Raw genomic sequence first — 9,546 nt, 5'->3', positions numbered from 1 at the left:
ATGGTCGTGTCTCTGCCTGTGTAGAATATACCTAGGCTATTTTCCAATCTTTGGTCAACATTAATTCTTACACACTTATACAAAATCAAAAGCATATAACATGGTATTCATTTAATGATTAAACATTCTCAATTAAACCACAAACATAGCATTTGTATGTCATCATACATGTGTCTCTCACACTCATTTTACCTTGTCTATTATAGTACCACTTATACATTTATACCAAGATTATCATCTTACCAAGTATCTTCAGCTTAATCATCAAGCATTCATATTTAAAACTAGATCATATCTTTATAAAATACCATAATTTAGATGGGCAGAATAACATGTTTGCCTGAAACATTTCAATTCAACTCCATGCCCAACAAGCATTACATTGAGACTAGTCATATATATATATATATACATGTCATGATATGTAACACCCGCACCGAGACCGCTGCCGAGTCGGACACGAGGGTTAACGGCTTAAACCATTCATTTTCACATCCATTTTAAAATTTTCCGGCGGTTGGCTAATCTGCACACATCACTTTAAAAATCATATCTTGAGTTCCAAAACTCGAAAATCAGTTTCGTAATTTTTCACCGAAACTAGACTCATATATGCATCTAAAAATTGTTTCTAGAATTTTTGGTCGGGCCAATTAGTACAGTTTATTAGTTAAAGTCTCCCCTGTTACAGGGTGCGACTACACTGACCTTCATGCATTACGACCTGGATATCTCCCTGTACAGGGATTCAATACTGATGCCGTTTGTTTCTATAGAAACTAGACTCAAAGAGAAATCTATAAATATATGGCATGACTCCTAATTATCTCTGGTTAATTTATAATGAATTTCCAAAGTCGGAACAGGGAATCCAGAAACTGTTCTGGCCTGTTTCATTTAAAACCCAAATATCTCTTAACATACAACTCATATGACCGTTTCGTTTCTTCCATATGAAAGTAGATTCATCAAGGTTCATTTACATAATTTATTAACTATTTAATTCCATTCCTACTATTTTTAGTGATTTTCACATCCACATCGCTTCTGCTGTCAAGATTCCGCCTTTAAGGTAGACTTTACCTATTTCATAGTTTCCATGATTCAATTAGCCCTTTTTGCATGCATAGCACAAAGTATAATCATGATTAACCATTCCAATGGCTAATCGTTTCCAAACATTTCCATACCTCTTAGTGATCAACATACAAAACGATTATAGTACTAAGTTAAAACGATATAAGCCATTTTCGCATGGCTATCCAAATTTACACAAAATCCATGGGTACATGACCAACAACGAAGGGTAGTCCTATACATGCCATTTCAAAGTTCAACCAAAATTGTACCAAAAGGGGCTTTGATAGTGTGGGAGACTTCGACTTCCAAAATCCCGAGTCCGATGGTGACGAGCCAAAATCTATAAAACAGAGAAACAAAGAAACGGAGTAAGCAATTTATGCTTAGTAAGTTTTGAGCAAGGATTCCAAGACAACAAAAGCATAGCATTCATATAGCTAAACGGATAATTTCATATGCACAAATTCTCAATATCATACTTACTTCACATTACCAACCCTTATGTTCATACACAAAGATCAACTTAGCTAAAGGCTAGTAGCTCGTTTATCAACTGGCGAATACTTATTTGTAAGGGCTCAACTAATTCAAAGCACATACTGAAACATACCTCATTGTTGGGATTTCACAAGCGTATTAATCGACATTTTTACAGCAAGTTCATTCATTCCTGAATCACGTACCTTGAGTTTAACCGGATATAGCTACTCGTTCAAATGCCTTGGGACATAGCCCGGTTATAGTAACTTCGCACAAATGCCTTGGGACTTAACCCGGATTTAGTAACTCGCACAAATGCCTTGGATCTTAGTCCGGATATAGTCACTTAGCACAAAGCCTTGGGACTTAGCAGGACATCATTCGAATAACCATGCACATTTATCAATAAATCATGACACATTCAGATTTCATTTTCATTGGCAAAACTCAAACACAAGGCACTTTTCACACTTGCAATTTCGGCTCAATAGCCACACACAAAAAGCATGATTTTAGTTTGCTTAAAACATGATCTAATCAAAGCATAATCTAAGTTCTATTACTCAAGAACTTACCTCGGATGTTGTCGAACGATTCGATGGCTATTCGACCACTTTTTCTTTCCTTTATCGGATTTAGTTCCCTTTGCTCTTGAGCTTAATTTAACAAATAAATTGATTTAATCATTTGAGCATCGAAAGAGGAACTCAAGGTACTTAGCCCACATATATTCATTAGACATTAAAGTCACATATGTACGGAATCATGAATCAAACTCAACACATTAGTTAGTACTCTCCTTAGTCGAATTTTCTAAGTCAAGATAAAGCCTTCAACATGCTTACCTATGGCCGAACAACACATCAACCTATGTACTCATTCATGTGGCCGATTATGCATGTCTATGTTGAGGCCAATTATATACTCAATACCACACACAAATGGCATACCTTTTACTAACTAATGTATTACATATTATAACTCAATACACATCCATCATGTACTCCATAACCGAAACACCATCATATGTAAGTATATACCTTGAGATATTGTATATGTCATACCAATACGTCATGTGCAAACATATATATATATATATATATATATATGTGCAAGAGCCGAATCTCAAAGTTGATTATAACTAAACATGAACATAAATCCAAAACACAAATCTTACCTACCATGCAATAAGTATAAATCATACTTATGGATATACCATGGCCGAATACATCACAACACCATACCATTTCAATTTTGGTCATGGTTAAACAAAGAACTTAATGTCTCACTCAAAAATGCTAAAAAGAAAATCCAAGAGTCCTCAATTCACCATCACATGTATCATTATCAAGCTTCATATTTAGCATGCAATGGCATTAACACAAAATCCACCTTGGCCAAATATCATCCCCATGACATAGCAAAGATTTGAACCATGGGCTAATTAGAACTCAAGCTAGCAACTAAAAACATGCATGAATCTCATGGCACAACCTCAAACATACCTTAATCTAGATACAAGTATGGCCAAACCTCCTCCTAATCCTCTTCCAAACCAAGCATGAAGCAAGAACTCCTTCCTTCTTCCTTAGAATTTTCGGCTCAAAGAAATGAAAAAGGATGAACAATTTTTTTCTTTTCTTCAACTCACGGCAAAATGGGGGAAATGGATGAGACCATTTTTTTTTTCATCACTCCTCCCTTTCATTATTCAATTACCATGCTCATTATTTTATTTTTCCTTACATACACCATTGTCACAACATGTTTTATGACATGTTTTGCCCATCACTCTTTGTCATGGCCGGCCACTACTAATTAGGGGGGGAAATTTGACATGCAAGTCCTCCCTTTTGATTACATGCACTATTAGATCCTTATAGATTAGCCTATCACATTTCAAAAGTGTCACACAAGTCCTACTAACCGAATTCACATGCAATCGACTAAATCGAAGCTTGAAATTTTCACACATTCATAATTACATATTCTAGACAATAAATATTACGTTCAAACATTTCGGTGACTAGGTTTAGCGGTCCCGAAACCACTTCCCGACTAGGGTCAATTTTGGGCTGTCACATGATACATATTATTCTCTTTCTGTTTTCTTATAAAAACATATCATTTATTTCATTATATCAATATTTCATATACAATAGTTTCCATGTATTCCACAGTTTCCATGTATTCCACATATATTTATTTTCCTCCTCCTCCTCTCCATTCCACATCCTTAATGTATACAGCATTCTTGTATGTAACGTTCCGTACCCGAGACCGTCGCCGGAGTCGAACACGATGTGTTAACAGACTTAATTCATTACTTAAACAGCTCAAACAATTTATTTTTAAAATTTCCAGTTAAACTAGCAATCTGCGTCACAGTTGCTTAAAAATTCATATCTCGAGTTACGAAACTCGAAATCCAATTCTGTCAATTTTTCCTGAAAATAGACTCATTTATCTATTTACTAATTTGTTTCTAGAATTTTTGGTTGAGCCAATTAGTACAGTTTATTAGTTAAATTCTCCCCTGTTTCAGGGTTCGACTGCTCTGACCTCTATGTATTTCGAATTAGATATCTCTCTGTACAGAATTTCAATGACTATGAAGTTTGTTTCTCTTAAAACAAGACTCAATAAGGAATATTTACATATAAATAATGACTTCTAATTATATTTGTACAATTTATGATGAATTTCCAAATTCAGAACAGGGGATCCAGAAATTGCTCTAGCCCTGTTTCACAAAAATTTAAACATATCATAAAATATAACTTATATACCTGTTTTGTTCCATCCATATGAAAATAGACTCATAATTCTTCAATTCCATATTTTATTCACTATCTAATTGTATCTCTACTATTTTTAATGATTTTTCAAACTCACGTCACTGCTGCTGTCTGAATCTATTTTATGGTAAAATTTACCTATTTCATGGTTTCCATGGATTAGCTAGTAATTTAGCATACATAACACCAAATATGATCATGATTAGTCATTCCAATGGCTAATCATTACCAAGCATTTCCATACCACTCAATAACCATATCATAAGACCATATATACAAAATGATTATAATGCTATACATGCCATACTCAAAATATGCAAGCCATTATGCCAAGATGGTATCTGAATCTTGTGGCGAACCTCCGACCGTTCCCGATTTCGAGTGGCTTGTCAAAACTACAAGGAATGAAAAGGATGGAGTAAGCATAAATGCTTAGTAAGTTCACATGCAAATAGCAAGTAACATAACCATATAAGCAAACATAAAACATCATTTGCATAATCATCACCAAGACATTCATATCATATTTTCATTTATCATCTTACCATATTATTGTTATATCGATTTTTCAACCCGAGGGTTAAGTACATACCTGTTCAAAGTATCCATTTCACAACACTCACCAATACGTCCCTTTCATCTCTAGTATTCCTCCATTTGAGTAGAACTTTACCCGTTGAACACATCGGAATATAATTCGAATACATGGAAAGTTTGCACATAAGTGCCACATATGTAGCCAAGCTACCATGTAACCCTCCCATAAGTGAACTCGGACTCAACTCAACGAGCTCGAGCGTTCGCATCCATAAGTGAACTCAGACTCAACTCAACGAGCTCGGATGCCTAGTTACATCTCTCGAACTCAGACTCAACTCAACGAGTTCGGAAATTCGCATCCATAAGTGAACTCGGACTCAACTCAACGAGTTCGAAAATTCGCATCCATAAGTGAACTCGGACTCAACTCAACGAGTTCGGATGCCCAAATATCCTAGTGACATGTCACTTGTATCCTAATCCATTCCTAAGGTTCAACGGGACCTTTTTCCCAATCATGTGTCTCAACCATCTTCTACGGAATGCCGTTACCGATACTCGGTAGTATTTCACATTTTCCAAGTATATCACATAATTTGACATATTAACAAACAATTATCACACTATAATATTTCATAATAATTATCATATCATTTAAATAACATAAAAACATTTAAAATAATAACTATGTTACCAACATTTACATATGAACTTACCTCGTATGCGAAAATGGCTACTTTTACCATTTCGTCCACAACTTGGTATTTTCCCCATTTTAGCCTGAATTTTAGTTTTCCTTGCTCTATCATTTAAAATATAGTCTAATTAGGACTCACATTATTCAAATTGACCCAAAATCATATTTTGGCAAAATTACAATTTTGCCCCTAAACTTTTGCATATTTACACTTTTTCCCCAAAGCTCGTAAATTAAACTTCAGCCTATTTTCTTATGTTTTATGACATGCTGATCATTTTTCCCTTCTACGGCAACATCAAATTCTCACTCTAACATGTACTTATGACTATTAGGTATTTTTACCGATTAAGCCCTTTTGCTCGTTTTCACTTAAAACCGAGTAGCACAAGTTGTCTAACATAATTTAAAACCTCATATTCTATCATAAAACACCAAAATACAAAAATTTCACCTATGGGTATTTTTCCAAATATAAAACCTACGTTAAATTATTGCTAGAATAAGCTAAATCAAGTTACCGGGACTCCAAAAACGTAAAAATCATTAAAAACAAGGCTAGAACGGACTTACAATCGAGCTTGGAAGCTTGAAAAACCCTAGCCATGGTTTCTCCTTGCTATATTCGGCCATGGGGTTGAAGATGAGCAAAATTGGCTTTTAATTTTGTATTTTAATTCATTTTACCACTAAATGACCAAAATGCCCTTACTACTAAACTTTCCAAAAATTCCATCCATGTCCAATTTTTTTCCATAGACTTAGAAATTGGTAAAATTTCTATTTAAGACCTCCTAATTAATATTTCAAAACAATTTCATACTAGAAACTTCTAGAATGCAAGTTTTACAAATTATTCGATTTAGTCCCTAATTTCAATTTGAGCACTTTCTGCATAAAATTTCTTCACGAAATTTTCACACAATCATGCAATCATATCATAGACCTCAAAATAATCATAAAATAATTATTTATATCTCGGATTTTGTGGTCACGAAACCACTATTCTGACTAGGCCCAAAATCAGGATATTACATTGTAAGTACGATTTCACAATTTACTAATAAATGCTCACATCAAACTGTCCATACAAGTCATAGTCACTTACTTATTTATAATTCGAGCTACAGAGCTCAAAATTAAGATCCGTAAATTTCCCCTAAAACTAGAGTCACATATATTTCTACCATAAAATTTTCATAATTTTTGGTCTAGCCAATTAGTACAGTTTATTCATTAAAATTTCCCCTGTCTCACTTTCTGACAGTTCTAACCTCTCTTCACTAAAAATTAATTATCTCACAGTACAGAACTTGGATAATGATCTTGTTGATTTATCTTAAAAATAGACTCATCAGGGATTTTTAAAATACAAGTTTTAGCCTCTAATTATTTTTCTCCTAATTGTTGTGATTTTCTAAAGTCAGAACAGGGGATCACGTAATCATTCTGCACCAGTATTAGAAAAACATAAATATCTCAAAATATAGAACTCCTTTTCTTTCTCTGTTTCTTTTATACGAAAATAGACTTATTAATATTTAATTTGATATCTCATTCATTCTCTGATTCAATTTCTTCTATTTTTGGTGATTTTTCAAATTCACATCACTGCTACTGCCCAAAACAGTTTTATTGCTAATTCACTCTTTCACACTTTCTTTGTATTAACCTCATTTTAACATACATATCACAAATCATTTTCACCACATTTCATACATCACAAGTATAGGCCCATGATCACAAGATCACCATAAAATCATCCTCATGTATAACTTACTTGTTTATAATCTTACCACATCCTGGTCACTTAATGAATACATCATTCACATAAACAAGTTCCTGCACTTATTCATCACAACACTCACAAAGCAATACATAGATAGTCTCCCATTGAACACTTCGGAATATAATTTGGATACATGGAAAGTTTGCACATAAGTGCCATATATGTAGCCAAACTATCTGGTACGCATAGTAGCTTACACTTAGTACTACTCATGCGACCAATTATCCGGTACACGTAGTAGCCTGCACTTAGTACTACACATGTGACCTAACTATTTGATACACGTAGTAGCCTGCACTTAGTACTACACACGTGATTGAAGTTATCGGGTACACATAGTAGCCTGTACTTAGTACTACACATGTGACCCAGCTACATATATCCCGTAGCTCTCTTGTCTACATGGTGTACACATAGTATCACCCATGCGACCCAGCTACATCATAATGTCTTGTAGCTCTCTTGTACACATGATGTGTGTAACACCCCGAATTTGGGCCTAGAAGTATTGGGCCTTGATGCGGGTCGATAAGAAGGTTGTATATAGGTATTTAATTGTGCAATGAAATAACACAATTAAATGTTTGCTTTGGTGGTTAATGGCCCTGAGAAGTGTTGGAGAAATCTTGCGTTCAAACTTGGGCTTTAGCAAAAATTTTGGTATTAAGTGAAAAAAAAACCTGGATGCTTGGATGAGGGCTTTTAAATTATTGTGTTAAATAAATGACACAAGGAAGCTTGTAGTCTAGTGGTTGTGGCGTCATTAAGGTTGTATGGGAGCCTAGGTTCAAGCCTTGGCTCTTGCAATTTATTTTGGTTTTTTTTAAGGGAACCTAGACTTTATCCTTTAGACCTTATAATTAATTGGGGATAAAATATGACACAAAAAGCCTTGTGGCTTAGTCGCAAGTAGCGTGTGGAGCATCTGAGGGGAGGCATGGGTTCGAATCCCATGGCAAGCAATGAGCATTTATTTTGCTAACAGGGGGCAGCAAGAGTTGGTGTTGAATTTAAACTCTGATGTTGGAGGGATCCCACATCGGAAAGCTAACATAAGAGGGGATGCAAAGCTGGCTTTAAATAGAGAGAACCATGAGGAGAGTAGAGGTACCTTTCTTGGCTGATCCCTTTCGCTGTATTGCGTGCTCGTTTGGGTTGGGCGTCGGCTAAGAGTGCTCGGAGCGTGGATTAACTCCAGTCTCCTATCAGGTGTGTATTTCTCACTACTCTAGTTGTAGGACAGCTACTTCGGGCCGCGATAGGCCGAAAGGAGCCATGTAGGCCCAAGGGCCTACGAGCCCAATTGGATAAGTTGTTTGATTGTGTAGTAAATATTGGACTAGGCTAGGTGAATCTCATATTTGTGGCTAGATTTGGGCTAAAAGGGCCACACGAGCGTATGGGCCCATTTGGGCCGAGAATAGGCTTTAGGCGCATTCGTATTGTTATCCCTGTTTAGAATACTTTAGTTTACTAAATTACTGAAATGCCCTCGATTTATAGAATTACCGTTTTACCCTCAATTTACAAAATTACCATTTTACCCTCAGTTTACAAAATTACCGTTTTACCCTCGATTGTGAAATTACTGAAATACCCCTGTACGATAGAATTACCAAAATACCCCTAGTTTGTAAAATTACCAAAATACCCCTGGTTTGTAAAATTACTGAAATACCCTTTGTTAATAAAATTACCAAAACACCCCTAGTTTGTAAAATTACCAAAATACCTCTGGTTTGTGAAATTACCGCAATACCCTCAATTTGTAAAATTACCAAAATACCCCTGATTTACAAAATTACAGAAATACCCTTGACTTTCTAAAAATTATAGAAATACTATTGGTTTATAAAATTACTGAAATACCCTTGGTTTGTAGATTTACCAAAACACCCTTGTAGGATGAAATGACTAAAATACCCCTAATAGGTAAAAAGACCGTAAAGCCCCTGTAGGGTAAAGTGACCGTAATACCCTTGTATAGTAAAATGACGAATATGCCGTTATGTTCCGTATGACTGATGTGCTTAGGATTTACATATATTGATATTGGATTAGTTAAGTTTGAGCGACAGGTGGTGGTTATCGTAGGTGATTGATTATGGAAACGTTTCAACTTTAACCCATAACAGGTGTGTACTAACCCTCGTAGTAGCTTA

The sequence above is a fragment of the Gossypium arboreum genome, chromosome 8, assembly GCF_025698485.1.
Source record: "Gossypium arboreum isolate Shixiya-1 chromosome 8, ASM2569848v2, whole genome shotgun sequence".
NCBI lineage: Eukaryota > Viridiplantae > Streptophyta > Magnoliopsida > Malvales > Malvaceae > Gossypium > Gossypium arboreum.
This window is presented reverse-complemented; position numbering follows the sequence as displayed.